The sequence below is a fragment of the Myodes glareolus genome, chromosome 20 (assembly GCF_982192425.1).
Source record: "Myodes glareolus chromosome 20, mMyoGla1.1, whole genome shotgun sequence".
Taxonomy (NCBI): Eukaryota; Metazoa; Chordata; class Mammalia; order Rodentia; family Cricetidae; genus Myodes; species Myodes glareolus.
The window spans coordinates 42,226,537-42,245,343 of NC_142045.1; the positions used below are offsets into that span (position 1 = coordinate 42,226,537).

At 46.8% G+C, this 18,807-nt stretch overlaps 2 long non-coding RNA genes across 2 annotated transcripts in view; one reads left to right on the top strand and one right to left on the bottom strand.

Moving 5' to 3' along the window:
• Window positions 1-18,807, bottom strand: part of LOC125394097 (uncharacterized) — a 57,901-nt gene that overhangs the window by 11,545 nt on the left and 27,549 nt on the right. The window lies entirely within an intron of this gene.
• LOC148118804 (uncharacterized) lies at window positions 1,626-5,777 on the top strand. Its single transcript, XR_015735766.1, has 2 exons — window positions 1,626-3,197; window positions 4,877-5,777. It is a non-coding gene; the product is annotated as an uncharacterized LOC148118804 (long non-coding RNA).

The window sequence follows — 18,807 nt, forward strand, 5'->3', positions numbered from 1 at the left end:
ACAGCGGTGGAAACCCTAACTGAGACACTAAGTAAAATCTAGGTATCTAGGAAATAATGTTATTCCTAAGTTAGCCCCATGAAACGGGAGTGACATCTGTTACCAAGAGTCTTTGAAATGAAAAATGGAACAGGCAAGCACAGAGAAACCAGGGTAGCCATTGTCCTCCAGGAGGGAGCCGTGAATTCGAAGAAGATCCCACACTTTGTCGGGTAGCGTGTCTCTATTAAATTTTTAAGAAGGAAGGGAAAGAAACTGGAGCCCCTGCTCAGCTGACTCCACAAACCCTGCAGCCTGTGCGGGACGCCGGTGAGTCCATCTGTATAATGCAAGTGGTGCCTGCTTAGGGAGCTTTGAATTCGGGGAGGAAATTCCTCTATGAATTCCTGGTAACGTTATTAACATCTCGGGACACGCGCTCGCCTCTAACCTAATTATTCCTGCTATTTTCAACCGCGGATTGTGACACCACCAGCTCGGTCCAAAGACTAAAATAAAACAATCTTTGGAAAATTCCTGTGGCGTGCGCATCAAGCAGGGAGGGAGCTGACCTTCAAAAGTCTCAGCGAGGCACTCAGCACTCCTTCACAGGCCCAGCATTCCCGGCACCCCACACGCCCTAGTGATCTTTCCCAACTTATTTGTAACCTCCGTTTTTTTTGGTTCCCTCGCTCCTGACTGCTTAACAAAAGACTTTCTCTGCCCGGACGTGCCACAACCTGTAGAAGTCTTCCAGCCAATCCGAACTATGACATGAACAGTGGCTAGGAATAAATAAGTGGAGCCAGGTGTTCAAATGTTGCCAGTGCCATCCTTGTTGGTCTATTTATAACCCAAAGTCCGGGCAATGGAATGTGTGGCCCTATTGGCTGCTGCCCAGAGTCATGTTGTATTTTAGTTCATCTCACAGACTAATTAAAGAGGCTAAGCGGAGTCTTGCTCGAACTTTCAAAGGAAGAAGAAGGCGCCTAAAGTCCAGGGGATGCAAGGAGTGTGACTCGGGTTACCTCCTTAATTCCTACCACAGCCTACGAGGGAGGTGTTACTGTCTCCGCCTCACAGATAAGACCGTGCAACCTCTGCAATATTAAATGTCCTGCTTGGGCAAGAGGTAAAGCCAGGCGGGGAAGCAGGATGGTGTGGACCTGAACCCACGTTTGCTGTCACTGTTAGGTCAGACTCAGCCACACTGCCTGCTCCAGGACCATGGGCACAGCATGGGCGCTGTGACAGGAAGAACTTCTGTAATCTTTGGGGGGCTTCACCTTTTCCTTGTTGTTGTTTTGCCCGGTTGGGTGACTTTTATCTCTTTAAACCTCAATTTCCTCATCTTTATCAAAACAGAAATCATGGGGCTGGGAAGGCAGTTAGTCCATAATGTGCTTGTCCTGGCAAGCGTGAAGACCCAAGTTTGATTCCCAGAACCCACATTTTAAAAAAAAGAAAAGAAAGGAAGGAAGGAAGGAAGGAAGGAAGGAAGGAAGGAAGGAAGGAAGGGGGAGGAAGGGAGGGAGGGAGGAAGAAAGAAAGAAAGAAAGAAAGAAAGAAAGAAAGAAAGAAAGAAAGAAAGGAAGGAAGGAAGAAAGAAAGAAGAGTCGGGTGTAGTAGCACACGTTTGTGATCTCAGCACCAGGGAGGCAGAAACAGGTGGCTCCCTCGGGCTCACTGGCCAGCTGGCCTAGCCTATTTGGCAAACTAAAGGCCTATGACGGATCCTGTCTCAAAGAGCAGGTCTGGGGAGATGGCTGAGTCAGTAAAGTGCTTGGCTCATAAGTGTGAAACCCGGCATTTTGATCCCCCAGAACTCCTGTTTAAAAAAAAAAATCTAGGCAAACTTCCTTCTTCTCTGAGTGATGGTGAGAGAGACAGGTGGGTCGCTGGAAGCTCACTGACCATTAGTCTGACCTTTTTCTTAAAAGACGTTTTTCTTCTCATTTTATGAGTACTAATGTTTACCTGTAGTACATATGTGTGCTGCATGCATACCTGATGCCTAAGGCGGCCAGAAGAGGGCACTGGAGTCCCTGAGACCATAGCGACAGACAGTTGGGAGTGACCTTGTGGGTGTTGGGTCTTCTGTATGAGCAGCAAGCAGTTTTAACCACTGAGCCCTGTCTCCAGCCCCAAGGCTAGTCAATCCAGTCCTGCACCAGTGAGAAACCCCATGTCCAACAAAAATGTAGCAGGTGCCTGAGGAATGCCACCCAAAGTTGTCCTCTGACCTCCACATGAATGCACATGTGTACATATGTATTCATGTGTACAATCACACACATGAGCACACACATCCACGCGCATGATCACACACACCTGAAGGTGGATGAATGCACATATGTATTCATGTGTAAAACCACACACATGAGTACACACATCCATGCACATGATCACACACACACACATACATACATGAGCACACACACACACACCCGAAGGTGGATGAATGCACATATGTTTTCATGTTTACACCCACGCACATGATCTCACACACACACACACACACACACACACACACACACACCTGAAGGTGGATGAATTCACATATGTTTTCATGTTTACACCCACACACATGAGCACACGCACACACATGAGCACACGTGAGCACACACATACACATGAGCACACACACACACATGAGCACACACACACCTGAAGGTGAATGAATGGCACCTGAGAAACAACACCTGAGGCTGGCTGTCTTCATCTCCACACACGTGTACATACACACGTATACACACATGAAAAATGCACACTTGGATACATATACAAATAAAGCAGAGATCATTATAATTCTATGTAGAGGGCCGCAACCACACTCTCCACCATAGATGGCGCTGCACCGTCAGGTGAGCTAGAAAGCTCACACGTGTTGGTATTTTTCCACTACTCCCAAGGTTTCACCTGGGACTGGGAGCAGTTGACCAATCCAGGAGAGACACGTCCAGAGCAGGATCTGTTTCCTATATAAGGGATGGGTTCCATCTTATCTGGGTCTCCGCCATGTGGCTTATGCTCTAGCTCCCAAGAGGATTAAAGCCTTTCTGCAGAAGGATCCTAGTGTTCCGCGTGGTTCTTGCTGGCGAGACGGAAGCGCGGGGCATCTGGTGCCATACCCGGGAAGAAGAAGAAGAACTTTGCACCGCCGGAGACCCATTGGACACAAGGAGGATTCAGAACTGCAGGCATGCGTGCTCAGAGAGGTACGTTCTAAAGTCCAGAGAGCATATCAGAAACTGAGCAGCAGTGGGAGGTTGTGCGCGCACCCAGATAAGTTAAAAATGACCCTCCGGTAAAGAATGGGGGAGACAGAAAAGAAAATAAGTTAAAAAGGACCCCCCAGTGATTTTAAAGGGAGTAAGGATGGGGGAGAAGGCTGATTTACAGGGTCAGGGGCTTTGTGTTGTGTTGTTCATGTTGTCTTTTGTGTACTGGATAGGAGAAAGATGTTTGAACTTGGAAACTGCTAGGGATGTGATGTTTTGGGAAAGAGGTTCTGTTTTCGCCTCCACGGAGGATGGGAGCCTAAGTATGTGCTTGAGATCCACATGGTTTGAATCACCGAGACCTCCTGAAATGTTATAGTGTATACCCCTAAAATTCAGCGGCCCAATAACAGCAGGAAGCAGCCAAGAGACTAAACGACGCCCAAATTCCCTAAAAGATTAAATGAGGTCCTTGCAGAGCAGCAAGCCTGCTTCTCTGAGTTCCGCTTTGCTCCATACACCGGTTTGGGCTCGGAATGGGTGCAGCTGCGGCTGGAGCGGTGCTTTGCTCTGTGGCTATGGTGGGAGGCATATTGCGCAGGCTCGGTTGGTGCTTGGCCTGGAGGGTATCACAGCTGTACCGAGAATGAGAGCGGTGCCACAGGCAGCCGGGCCAAAAGGCTTACAATGTACCTAAAACTGTGCTGGTCTCTGAGGGTAAAATGGCTTGGTTCCATTTGGCTACGCTAAACGATGTTAACTTCGGGCAGGACTGGTCGTATTTATCATAATAAAAGCGCAATTAAGGTTTAGACGCAGTAAACAGGCAGTACCGTATTACATCTACATAGTGCGACTTAAGTTTTTAAGAACTACTTAACATTTTAAGAACTCAAGTCCTCCTGAAAGATTGCTGTGTATACGCTTGGCTTGTCTGGTGTTTCAGGTTCCGCAGGGAGATGGATGCGAAGGTCCCTTGGATTTTGGGGTGATTGGGTCGTTGGCTGGATCTGTGAGAGTTTACAGCCGCTTTTGCTATGGCACAGGTGTTGAGAGTTTGCTAGTAGGAAAGCGGCCCTGGTCGCCGCCTCTCCCATCGGCCCCTTGAGCCGCAGCGGCTCTGGCGCAGACCTTGATGTTGCCACCTGTGCCGCCTCGGTCTGAGTGTCGGCTCCCGCCACACTCCGCCACCAACACAGCCTCAGAGAACTAGGCTAGCCCCGCAAGGAAGGCAGGGGCGCCTGGGGGTGGAGCCGCCACTTCCTGGCCTGGGACACCCGGAGCCGTGCAGCCGCGCACAGCCCTTGGATGGCGGGCGGGCTCTGGAACCCGAGGCCACCGTACCGACAAGGAATACGGGAGCCAATAAATCTTAAACCTTATATCAACAAACAGGGCCTGGGTTTTTCCTAGGCGCCACTGGGGCAACACGGCCTATATCATAAAAAACAGAGACCCTCAATCAGGTATCTACCACAGTGGCTACAGCCCTGGATCAACAGGCTACCATAGATACATCTATTAGAGGTAAAATAAAGAACAGGTGGATAGCTTATGGCAGCTTGCCCAATTGGGCTATGTATGGAAAACTCCAGCCTTTTGTGTGACCAGTGTACCATATGAGAACTTTATAAAAGTGGCTAACTTGTCCCGAGAATTGTCTTTGTATCTTGCAGGAGAATTTTGATGACTTGCTGTCCTCCTTGAGACGGTCCATCATGACAATCAACTCCACGCGAGTGGACATAAGCTTGGCCGAAGAATTCCAGTCCTGGATCGTGTCCTTCATCCCCTACTTCAAAGAGTGGGTGGGGGTGGAAATGTTTTGGAACAGTCCTATGTGATGGATTAGTGTTTCTCCTCTGGATGGTCTGCTGACTCAAATCCCAAAGTCGTAGGGACAAAGTGGTTATTGCACAAGCGCTGGCTGCCCTGGAACAGGGGGCCTCTACTGATGTGTGGTTATCTATGTTAAAGCAGTAAGGTTTAAGCCAACCAGCTCCTGCACCCCTAGGACTATGGTCCATTGCACAGGGTGGAGTGCTTGGCTTAGCTAGCCCTGAAGGTTGTCGAGCTGAAGAGCATCGCACAGAGAATGGCCCTCTCTGAGAGATAAGTCGCTCTGCTTAAGGGTTTCTTGCCATATATTCCCTTTCCCAGAAAATTGGCAGAGGGCAGGCCGGATAGGTTCCAGGTGTCATGAGCCTAGGGACAGATTCCGTGTAAGCCCATTTTAATGTTTTCATTTTGGGAAGTGCGACCTCTATCTTTACCTTCCTAGGGAGTTGCCTTTCTGCAAAGAAGTAAAATTAGGGGGAGATGTAGAGGGCCGCAACCACACTCTCCACCATAGATGGCGCTGCACCGTCAGGTGAGCTAGAAAGCTCACACGTGTTGGTATTTTTCCACTACTCCCAAGGTTTCACCTGGGACTGGGAGCAGTTGACCAATCCAGGAGAGACACGTCCAGAGCAGGATCTGTTTCCTATATAAGGGATGGGTTCCATCTTATCTGGGTCTCCGCCATGTGGCTTATGCTCTAGCTCCCAAGAGGATTAAAGCCTTTCTGCAGAAGGATCCTAGTGTTCCGCGTGGTTCTTGCTGGCGAGACGGAAGCGCGGGACAATTCTAGCCCATGAATTTTACATAGTTTTGAAATAATCATAGCTAATTTGTTTTCTACCAGGCCTCTTCATATGTTATGTAAAATAATAGCACAAGCTAATCCTTCAGAACGCTTGCTCCAGGCCAGCTACTACACCTTGGGCTTGAGTTTGACTTCCACATGTCCTAAAGTCATAACTCTAGCTAACATTTCCTGAGCTCTTACCACATACCATGGTCTATTTTAAGCACCCTGCTCCGCATAACTGTAACAAGTAACTACTCAAATTGATTAGCAAGTAACTGGGGCACCCAATATTGATGGAAGTTCAGAGAGGGTAAGTAAGTTATCTGTGGTCACACAGCCAGGAAAACAGGGGTCTTGCTGAGAACTCAGACTATCCAGGAATTCCATCTCAGATTTCACTCTTGCGCGCCTGGCTGTGGTCAGGACTGGTCAAAGACCTTTGCATTTAAAGCTGTCAAATGTGGGCCAGGCAGAAAGGTGCACACCTTCAATGCCAGCCGTTGGGAGTCAGAGGCAGGTGGACCTCTGTGACTTCAAGGCTAGACTAGTCTACAGAGTGAGATCCAGGACAGCCAGGATACACAGTGAGACCCTGTCTGAAAAACCGATCAAACAAACAAGCTACCAAAAGTGCTGAATCTGCGAGCCCTAACCTTCACAAGGGAAGACATTAATAATGGAGCCAGTCCTCCAGTCTGCACTGCTTTATTCTATTGCTGCGACGCCCACAATGGACAAAAGCAACTTGGGGAGGAGAGGATCTGTGTCACGTCCCAGCTCCGAGGTCACTCTCCATCGCTGAGGAAAGCCTGGGCCAGAGCTAAAGCAGGAACCTGGAGGCAGGATCTGAAGCAGAGGCCATGGTGGGTAGGTGGGGAGCATTGCTTCCTTGTCTTACTTTCTCTGGCTTGCTTATCTTTCTTGCTTTCTTACACAGCCTAGGACCGAGGGTGTTACTGCCTGCAGTCATCTGGGTCCCCCCACATCCATCAGAAATCAAGAAAACAGCCCACCAACTTGCCTCCCGTAGGCCAATCTGATGGAGGCATTTTCTCCTTTGAGGTTTTCTCTTCCCAGATGACCTGACTTTGTGTCAAGTTGACCAAAAATTTCACCAGTACTTATGCAAAATTCCAGTAGAGGCCTCAGAAAGTAATGAGGGAATGAGAATATGGCTTGTGGGTTCCAGGGATGTCTTCCGGGAGAGTCTGTGGCTTTGTTGGAGACGCACAGTATTAGGGGTGGGCGGAAGGCGGTGAGGGGGGGGCCCAGCAATTGAGAATGAAGTGTGTTTGAGGAAGAATGGGGAGACAAGAATGACAAACGGTGGGATTCATGTGGGAAGGTAGAGATAAAATTAGACATGAGAGTCAGGAGAAGTTACCGAAGACCTTGACAACACCTAAGAACTTCGGCTTCACTTATAGGAGTACCAGGAAACTTCAGGGGTGGAGGAGGAAATGTTGAGAGGATGCCGCGAAGGAGCGTGGCTGAAGGTGGGGAGACCACAGAGACTGGGAGGCCCTGGAGGCACCCAGCTTTGACTCGGGTGTGATGGCAGTCGATGAGAGGAAGAAAGGCTGATGCAGAGTGGATAGGCTTGGAGAACGACCCACACAGTAGGACCTGAGCTGCCCCATCCCACCCCCACCCCCACCCCACCCCACCTCTGCTAATGACCAGCTGGCACACAGAGATCCCACAAATGTGTGTGTTAGGTAAACGAGTCCGTAGTCTAGCTTCAGGCCCAGAGTCTTAATTCTGCACATGAATAAAAATATCCTGGACTCTAAGAAGCTGCTCAGCCAGCAGAGCCTTTCCCGTGCATGCGTGAGGACTTGAGGTCCACCCAACACCATGTAGAAAGCTCACATGTGTGTTTATAATCGCAGGGCTGGGGAGGCAGAGATGGGAGGATCCCTGGGGTTAACTGGTCAACCAGCCTAGTCAAATTGGTGAGACCCAGCTCCCAGTAACAGACTCTGTCTCACGAGCATGTGATCAAACCGGACTCTCTGAATGTGGCTGACAATGGGGGCTGACTGAGAAGCCAATGATAATGGCACTGGGATTTGATTCTACTGCATGTACTGGCTTTTTGGGAGCCTAGACTGTTTGGATGCTTACCTTCCTAGACCTCGATGGAGGGGGAGGGCCTTGGAATTCCCACAGGGCAGGGTACCCTGACTTCTCTTAGGACTGGAGAGGGAGGGGGAGGAGGAGGGAAATAGAAGGAGGGGAGGAGGTGGAAATTTTTAATAAATAAAAAGAAAAAACAAGGTGAATGACTTCTGGGGAAAGATGCCCTAGGTTGACCTCTGACCTCCACACACATGGGCACCTTCACTCACTCACTCACACACAGAGAGAGAGAGAGAGAGAGAGAGAGATCTTGAAATTTGTATAAATTAAATAAGTCTTGTGTGGCCTAAACTAACCTTTTAAATCTTGATAACTGTCCAGGGTTTTTCTCTCCTCCAGCATGCTGTTAATTTGAGAAACCTGATATCCACAAAAGGTGACCTCAGCAGCAGAAATTGAGACGTGGGAGAGATTTCTGGGTTCTTCTATAAAATTAATTTGTATTTTACAAAGTAAAACTTGCTATTAGGAATACTGTCTAAGCATTTTCAAGTGGAGACCAGAGTAAAAGTGAGAATTAACGACTAGACAAAGAGGTGGTTGAAGATCATAAGCAAAATTATCACCGGAAGGCATAAAAACGCATTTTTTGTGATCACCGTGCATAAGAGATGTTTCTGGATTCTCATTATTTTGATGAAGTATTCCAGTCTGTGAGAGAATTGTTGACAGGATGTTACACTCAGCTGCAACAGAAACCCATGCTGCGGGGATCGCTTGGGTTGTGCGTGTCAATCACTGACCTGCCTGCATACATAGAAGTCCACGGGCTGCTACATGGGTGAGCTGTATCGCTGCAAAGCATTGTCAAGCTTCAGGTGTGTCTTTGTGGGTCTTTTTATATTAATTCTGAAACTTTTGGTCGATCTTATCAACCATTGTCTCCAAAGGCAAAGGGAAGTTATTGAAATGTCTCTGAGAGTCATAACTAAGTCAAGGCCATAAAGGAAGCATAAGAAGACTTGCATATTTCTGCCTCTTGGATTTTTTTCTTCAGAATTCTTTTTTAAAGATTTATTTGTTTATATTTTATGTGTGTGTGTTGCCTGAATGTATGGCTATGTACCATGTGCCTGCAGTGCCAGAAGACACCAGAAGAGGGCATCATATCCCCGGAAACTGGACTTACAGATCCTTTTGAAGATCATGTGGATGCTGGGAATTCAATCTGGGTCCTCTTGAAGAGCAAGCAGTGCTCTTAACACTGAGACATCATCTCTCCAGACCCTCTTTAGATTTCTTAAACACAAAGGGACACACAAAGCTTAAATCTGCTATACATGAAGCTAGACATTGCTAAATTACTAATGTTCATAACCTATTATTTTTTTGGCCCATGGTCAAGAAGATCCTCACACAAACCTCAGTCCTAGTTACTGAATTCTGAGAGCTCAATACAATTTTGTGAGAAAGGCAAGGAAACAAACCTAATGTGTGTATGTGTATATGGGTGTATATATATATAATGTATATACATATTTATATATTAATATGTGTGTATGCTATGTGCATGTGTATATATTACAGTATATATAAATTGATCAAACATTTAAATGCATTTAAAATTTTATTTAAATATATACAAATGTTTAGAAAGAGACTCTAATTCATGGATCCAAAGATTTAAATCTGTTGGGAGTCTGCAGTGAGTGGGGAATGCTCCTACACAAAATCTATGCCCACCCAGAACCTGTGGGGCCTCATGTATAGCTAGGTATTTGAAGGGATAATTAGCAATATTGTGATATGCTCCTCCTGGATTACCCAAATGGGCTCTCAATGACATGTTCCTTTATAAGAAGCAGAAGGAGGAGAGACACAAATCCAGAGGAAAAGTGGATAAGGACAAGATAGGACAGGAAAGATGTCTGCACAGACATGGAGGCAAAGACTGAGGTCATCCACTGCAAGTCAGGGATACCTGAAGCCACCAAAAGCTGGAAGAGGCAACAAAGGCATCCCAGTGAATGATACCCACTGATGAAGGCATCCCCACTGGATGAAAGCATCCCCACTGGATGAAGGCATCCCCACTGGATGAAGGCATCCACACTGGATGAAGACATCCTCACTAGATGAAGACATCCTCACTAGATAAAGACATCCTCACTAGATGAAGACAGCCTCATTAGATGAAGACATTCCCACCAAATGAAAGTATTCCCACTGGATGAAGACATCCCCACTAAATGAGAGCACTGACATTGGATGAAGGCTTATCCACTGGATGAAGTCATCCCAACTGGATGAAAGACATCCTCACTGGATAAAGACATTCCCACTAGATAAAGGCATCCCCACCGATGAAGACATTCCCACTGGATGAAGACATTGCACTAAATGAAGACATCCCCACTGGATGAAGGCATTCCCATTAAATGAAGACACCCCCACTAAATGAAGACATCCCCTCTGGATAAAGGCATCCCATGAAGAAGGAGACTGCTCTTTCACTTCCCTGCCACCCAGGCCTGAATATTCACACAGAAACTATATTAATTACAACACTGTTTGGCCTATTCGCTCAGGCTTCTTATTAACTAACACATCTTAAATTGACCCATTTCTATTAATCTGTATATCGCCATGAGGCTGTGGCTTACCAGAAAGTTTCCGGGTCCTTCTCCTTCAGCAGCTACATGGCATCTCCTTGACTATACCTACTCTCTCTATATATCTCTTCCAGCCTGGCTATATTCTGCCCTGCCAAAGGCTGAAACAGCTTCTTTATTAACCAATGCTAATAAAACATATTCACAGCATAAGGAGGGTAATCCCCCATCTTCCCCATTGGATGAAAGCATCCTCATTGGATGAAGGCATCCCTACTGGGTGAAGGCATCCCTACTGGGTGAAGGCATCCCTACTAGATGAAGACATCCCCACTGGATGAAGACACCCCCACTGGATGAAGGCATCCCCCGTGGTGTAGGAGGTTCTTCTGTTCATGTGTTGCTTTCATTGGTTAATGAATAAAGAAACTGCTTTGGGCCTGATAGGGTAGAACTTAGGTAGGCGGAGAAGACAGAACTGAATGTTGGGAAGAGGGGCAGAGTGGAAGAAGCCATGGATCCTCCCGTCTGAGACGGTCACCAGTTAGAATCTTGCTGGTAAGCCACTGGCATGTGGTGATACACAGATTAATAGAAATGGGTTAAATTAAGATGTAAGAGTTAGCCAATAAGAACTTAGAGCTAATGGTCAAGCAGTATTTTAATTAATACAATTTCTGTATGATTGTTTTGGGTGTAAACTAGCTAGGCAGCCAGGAAAAATAAGCAGGCCCTCTCTCCTTGCAACAGCCCCATTGGATGAAGGCATCCCCACAAGATGAAGGCATCCCCACTGGATGAAGGCATCCCCACTAGATGAAGGCATCCCCACTAGATGAAGGCATCCCCATTAGATGAAGGCATCCACACTGGATGAAGGCATCCACACTGGATGAAGGCATCCACACTGGATGAAGGCATTCACACTGGATGAAGGCATCCACACTGGATGAAGGCATCCACACTGGATGAAGGCATTCACACTGGATGAAGGCATCCATACTGGATGAAGACATCCCCACTAGATGAAGGTATCCACACAGGATGAAGGCATCCACACTGGATGAAGGCAGCCACACTGGATGAAGGCATTCCCACTAGAGCATTTAGAGCAGAAGTAACCCTACTGATGCCTTGATTCTGGACTTCAGATGCAGAAATGTGGGAGAATAAGCTTTTATTATTTTAAGCCAACAGGTTGGTGGTTATTTATCACAGCGTCCACAGGAAGTGACAGAGAGTTCAGTGAACGTCCTTGTCAGATTTTCCCATCACCAAGACAGTGTTTGACTGAAGCAGCTTAAGGGAGACAGATATGATTGGGCCCATGCTTTCCAAACAAATCCTGCTGGGACCCAAGAGTATGGCCAAGTGACTATATGTGACAGCAGAAGGATCTTGAAGCATGGCTTGTTCACATGGCAGTGGATCACGAAGCAAGGTAAGCTATGAACCTCAAAATTCTGCGCACAAATTCTTTACGTCCACCAGCCATTCCACCCACCCCAAAGGTTCCACAGTCTTCTCAAGCAGCCCTGGCAGCTAAGGATCGAGTGTTAAAACATGTGAGTCTGTGAGGAGCATGTCAAATTCAAACCATGGAATTAAATGGAGACTTCTGTTGTGTTGATCATTTTGGAAAGGGGCTCTCAATCTTGCCTTCAGTGGCTCAGCATTTCAAAAATTCTACTCATATTTTCCAACAAGTTGTTATTCTCTTTATGAGTTTATGGGGCTAGGAGCTGAACCGAGGTCTTACGTATGCTAGGCAAGTGCTCTGCCACTGAGCTCCAACTCCAGCCCGATAGGAATTATTCTTGACCTTAGGTAAATTCCAGGTACAACAGCTAACAGGCCAAAATCGTGTATGTGCTGGTGTGTCCATACCTTGTATACCCACTAGGGGGTCGTGTACAATATGAATTCATTCCTTCCCTAAACTTTGTTCTCAGAGGGAGCATTGTCCCCACCAGGCGAGCAGTTGACACGGTCAGGGCTGCCCTCGGCCTGCCCTTTATTGACAGCAAAGCAGAGCAATTACAGAAGTGACTGCAATCGCCAACCGAATACAGACCAAGAGCTGCGGCCCCTCGCTCAGTGGTCCTTCTGCACTCTAATCTTGCTGTCAGCATGCCAAAATGAAGTCCCTGTCCCAAAGCTCTATGCTCTTGACATCCTAGACTCTGGTAGCTTCCAGAACATTCTCCCTATTCTGTTCTATGCGTAACCCTAGACATAGACTTCACTGCCAAGCCTCTTCCCTCCACATCCGTCGTCTATGAAGTATGATTTCTACCTCTTATACAAAGGCTATTGACTGTGTCCGTTAAGCCGTTGTAGTCAACCCTACCTCATACCTTATAAACTTCCCAGTATCATGGCTCAGCTAGGAAGGGTTCCCTGCTCATCTAAAGCTAGATTCCCTCCCTGTACCAGATTCATCTGCTTTACTGGTTTCTAGAACTCTCTTCCTTTACTTTCTCCCTCTCTTGGCTTTCCCCAAAGATGGTCCAACTGACTCCCAATTTACCACTGTCTCCACCTTTAACTTCTCACAGCCCCACCCCTTGAAGTTTCTCACCTCCCATTTATTGTCTAACTCTGGTGTCTCAGACTTCAGTAGAATTCCTTAATAAGGTCACTTAGACCATACAAATGCTTGTCACCTGACTTGGCCTCTCAATGACTTTCCATGCTGCGGAAACCTTCTTGTCACATCCTTGTCCCTCTCATCCCTGGTACTATGGACTGAATGCTCCTCTCAAACACACACGTTGAACTCTTGACTCCCAACATAATGGTATTAGGAGTGGGGGACCCTTGAGTGACTATGTCAGGAGAGTACAGCTGTTCATGGAAAGGAAGAAACGGACGGTACTCTCCTTGGACCCTGCTCCCCACCAGGTGCGGACAAACAGGACACAGCTGCCATCTCAAAGCAGGATGAGAATCCTCACCTAAAAGTTTGGTCCTGGACCGCTCAACTTCCAAAAATGGAAGAAACTCTTTGCTATGAGTCTGTGGTGTGTTATCATAGGACCCCAAGCTAAGACACTGGGGGGCTTGGGTCATGTGTGTCTCCTAAACCCCCTGTACCATCTCTTCCCATCCTACAGACTTACGGAGCTTTGCCCTTGTTCTCATCCTCCTCCCTCGCCTGTAACAACTCTTCCAAAATTGTCCCCAGCCGAAATTCTTTGCCCAAGGTTAACACCAACTGCTCAATATGCCCATGGCCACAGTCTATGAGCACTTCAGACGCAACCCTAAACCAAACTTCTCATTTTCCTCATACAATCAACGTTCCTATCTAAGAGAGCAGTGTTCTTGATGGCCCAGTCATTCTTTCTGTTGATTTTCTTCCTAAACACTTCTCAGGCCAATTGTTTCCCTCCGAGTTAGCAATGGAGCCTTAGTTCAGGATGCAATGGCTTCCCCAGACCACAGCCTTACGTATTCTCTTTCTGCCTCCTTCACTTCAGCTCTCCCACAGCTAATCTCCCTGTAACAAGCAGCAGAATATCCCTAAAATGAATACCATTCCCTTACTGGGGGAGAGGGGGCGGGTGGCTCCCTATGAACTAACTACTTAGGACCCCTGGTAAAGCCTTTTGGGAGCTGACTTTGACTAATTGTTCCACCCTGGTTTGCCCTCCTTCACCACCTGGGGTAGTTGATGTCTCTGCTATTCTGCCAAACAGCTTGCAGCCCTGCGTGAAAGGCAACATGCTTCCTTTGGCCTCTCTAGTGGTGGCGTTAGGGTTGAGCCAGCGGCACTCTACCCCAAAGAACCTCTCTTCATCCTTCTGCTGCCCTGTGAACGCATCCTCCATGGGTCACTTCATCTCTCTGTCTGGGCAGTTTCACCCAGTTCCAACCTGGGACCGGGCACCTAGCTCTCGTAGGCATTCAGGAACTCTCTGTCTTCATTTCCTATGGCTCGGCACGCTTCTTTGTAACTATTACTGTGTGTGTGTGTGTGTGTGTGTGTGTGTGTGTGTGTGTGTGCCCTCAAGCTAGCCAATCTGCAGGCACATAAAGTCAGCCCTTTGTCCTCGTGACCTCAGGGTCAGGCACAGCAGAAATGCAAACCATTTTGATAGAAATCTCTGAAGAGATTTATTTATCTGATGGACCAGGTACAGTCAGTTAGTCTGGCAGTTCCTGGGGAAGGGAATATTGCCCATCTGTATTCAGTACACCAAGAGAGACAACTCTTTCCCAACCATAGAATTTCACAGATGGGACAATAACTAGCGGGTATGTGTGTATGAGCGGTAGGGGCGGAATATGTGAACCCTTGGACACAGGGAGAAAATTGCTCTAACGAGAGCAGAAGACAGAGGGATAAAGTCGGGTAGATCAGACAGGTGTGAGTGCGGGTTATACAGGAACTTGAAGAAGACTGTGTGGCTTGTTCCCTACAGCCACCATAACAAGTAAAAATGTATTTCATGCCTGAAATCACAAATAATCTATTATTCTACAGTAATGGAAGTCATAACTCAGACATTGTGCCCCATGGGCTATGACAAAGCTGTCTTCCTCTCCCTGAAGGCTCGGGAGAATTTAAAATCTAGTCTTCATCAGCTTCTTGCAACCGCTCTCTGACTCATAACTGCTTCAGCTTCAAACCCAGCAACGGCAAAGCCAAGCCTTTCCCAAGTCACCATACAGTGTTGTTTTCTTCCACCCCTGCCCCCACCTTTAAGGACCTCATGCTTGTATTGGGTCCACCCGGATAATCCTGGGCCATCTCAAAGTCAATTGACAACAGCCCGGGTTCATCTCAACCATAGTTCTTTGTCGTGTGGCCTAACACTTTCACAGGTTCTGAAGATCAGTGTGTGGCATCTTTGGGGAGCCATGTCTCTGCCCACTGCCTTCATCAGCTAACGGAAAACCTCTGTCCGGCTCTCCAGCCCCAACTGCCTGGATGTTGGGAGCATAGAAGTCCCTGTGCTCACAGATAAGAACTAGGGAAACCAGGACCATTAAACATGAAGGGTTGGCTCTTCAACAGAAGAAATGTGTGACCTGTTTTCTGCCCAGACGGCTGGGATTGGATGTGGTTGATAGTTTGGTGACCTGTGATACTGTTAGGGCCAGACCACACCTGATTCCCCAGACTCTTGTTTACCCCAGACTCTGTCTCCCACCGAGCACTGTTCCTCAGTCACTAGAACCCATCCTTATTGGAGATGTCACATGTGCTTTGTAGCCTGGTTACTTCTGTGCTCTATCTATAATGGAGACCACACCAGATCCTCCCTTAGGTCCTTAAGATGTAGAACTCATCTTTACAGAAGAGGCCACATGTACTTGCAAAAGAGTTTCAGTGAAATCATGCTTTCAGCTTTATTGTACACACTAAATTAAGTTAGCTGCTACCAGGAAACTTTTTTCCAAAATTGTTCTGCATTTAAATATGCTCAATGTTGGGTGTAATGGCACACATACATTTAATTCCAGCACTTGAGAGGCAGAGGCAGGCAGATTTCTAAGTCCAAGTCCATACTGGTCTACATAGTGAGTTTCAGGACAACCATAGCTCCATAGTGAGACTCTGTCTTGAAAACAAAGAAATAAGAATATGTCTAAAATAAACAGCCCTATATCAGACTGTCTTAGCTAAAGTTCTATTGCTGGGAAGAGACACCACACCCAAGGCAATTCTTATAAAGGAAAACATTTAACTGGGGCTGGCTTACAGTTCAAAGATTTAGTTATTATCAACAGGGTGTAAATATGGTGACACACAGGCAGACAGGGTGCTGGAGAAGAGGCTAAGAGTTCTATATCTGGATCAGCAGAGAGCAGGAAGAGAGAGACACTGGGCTCGGCTTGGGCTTCTAAAACCCAAAGCCCGCCCCCAGTGACATATGTCCTCCAACAAGACCACAGCTATTCCAACAAGGCCACATCTCCCAATAGTGTTCACTCCCTATGAGCTATGGAAGTCATTTTCATTCAAACCACCACAGAGACTCTAGGCGTTTGAACCAACACCGGCTAGTGAGTCATGCTGAGCCAGGTTTTCTTCTTGCCTTACTTGGGCTGTGACTCTGCCAGCCCTGTTGTTTGCAGAGACCCTCCACACTGGAAAGAAAGCACAGAGCCCCTCACTACCCCACAGAGCTACCCCAAAACACTTTTAAAAGATTCAGAAAGAATTTTTTCTTCTGAAAAAATTTTCTTCTGAAAAAATCTTTTAAAAGATTCTGAAAGATTCAGAAGAAATTTTTTATTTGCCTTTACGCACAAAGAATTGTTTTGTGGGCCCAATACTTTTCTGCTGTCCATAGGTCCATGAATAATTTTAACAGCAGATGGCTGCTAGCCTCACACCTATCCCAGAAGCTTCTGTGAAGAAATGAGATGTTAGGATCAGAACAGTTGACATATTGGGGCGTACCAATGCACATAGTATTTTGTGTGATCTCAATCCACTCTCTGGGCTCTGGGTGCCTAATTACACGACGGGGCTTGTGATTCCCACGACACTGACAGGGCTGTGTGACTCTTTCTGTTTTTCACAGCACTAATTAGTAATGGCAATATGACCCTCTTGAATCTATTTTCACCTTTCTGATAGCTCAAATTGCTTCCTTTCCAGGCCAGGCATGGTGGCCCATGTCTGTGATCCCCACCTTTTGGAGGTAGAGGCAGGAGGATCAGAAGTTTCAGGTCAGGCTCTGGCCACATGAGACTGTGTTCCAATAAACTGCTTTATCATTTTGTTTCAAAAATGCTCCTCTGGGGAGAGGGTGCCTGAATCGGCCGTGGCCCATGACCATATTGATGTATATTTTGCTTATCACCATAGATCCTTCATCTGGCGAAGGACGGCGATACAGTCGGAGACCCACATTGGAGCACCGGACTGAGCCCCCCGAGGTCCAAATGAGGAGCAGAAGGAGGAAGAACATGAAAAACGAAATCAGGACTGCGAGGGATGCTGTCACCCACTGATACAAGGGAACGGATCTGATGAGAGTTTACCAAGGCCAGTTGGACTGGGACTGAACGAGGACGTGATCTAACCAGATTCTCGGAATTTGGCCGGATTCTCTGACTGTGGCTGGCCCGAAGTCTTTCTGAAAAGCCATTGACTATGATACTGGGACTTGTTTCCTCTGCATATACTGGATTTTGGGGATCCAGTCTGTTTGGACACTCACCTTCCTGGACCTGGAGGGAGGGGGAAGGAACTGGAACTTCCCACAGGGCAGGAAACCCTGACTGCCCTGGGGGACGAAGAGGGAGGAGGAGGGGGAGTGGGGGGAGTGGGAGGGTGTTGGGAGGGGGGGTGGAAATGGAAACTTTTATAATTTAATAAAATTTACTTTAAAAAAATGCTCCTCTGGGTTAGCATCTATAGCGTTATGAAGATATCAGAATGGGAAACGACTTTCTAACATCATTCAAGAAATTTCAAAATACGACTATCTGACTAACAGGAAATCATGGTTTGTTTCCATATATATATGAATTGTGAGAGTAAAAACACAGAAGGGTTTCTGAAGCCGGCTACTTGTACAGGTGACCATGTCTGTACTCAATCATAGTTTGGCTCAACAAGCATCTTGTAAAAAATCTCCCTGGTACCAGGTAACAATCTAGACATAAAGAGTCAACAAAAACAAGACAAAGTCATTGTCCCCAAGGAATTAGTTATTAGTAGAAAAGATTTACAGTGTTGTTTGTTTGTTTGTTTTCAGACAATGTCTCTTCACATAGCCCTGCTGTCCTGGAACTCATTATGTAGGTCAGGCTGGCCTTGAACTCATAGAGATCTGCCTGCCTCTGCTTCCAGAGTGCTGGGATTAAAGGTGCATGCCACCTGGCCTGGATAAATCTTACAGTTTTAACAACAAGTCACCTTTAAGTTCGTACTTTGAAAAAAAATAGACGGTATCAAAAAGAGGGGGTGGGAGAGATGAAAAGTGGGTGAAATCTTATTTTAGTTGGAATAGACAGGGGATGTCTGAGCAGATATTTGAATAAGAAGTAAGACATTTTGAAGAAATAAGATATGTGGGGTTGGAGAGATGGGCCCGTGGTTAAGAGAACCCAAGTCAAGTAAGTTCCCTGCCCCACATCAAATGACTCACCATGACCAATGACTGCAGATGCAGGGGGATCTGATGCCCTCTTCTGGCCTCTGCAGGCACTGCATTCATACATGTGCATGCATATGTCATTTAAAACAAAACTGCTGTTGTTTAAAAACCTTGGGATGGGATGAGAAAAAAAATCATCCAATTTAACTGCATTGAAC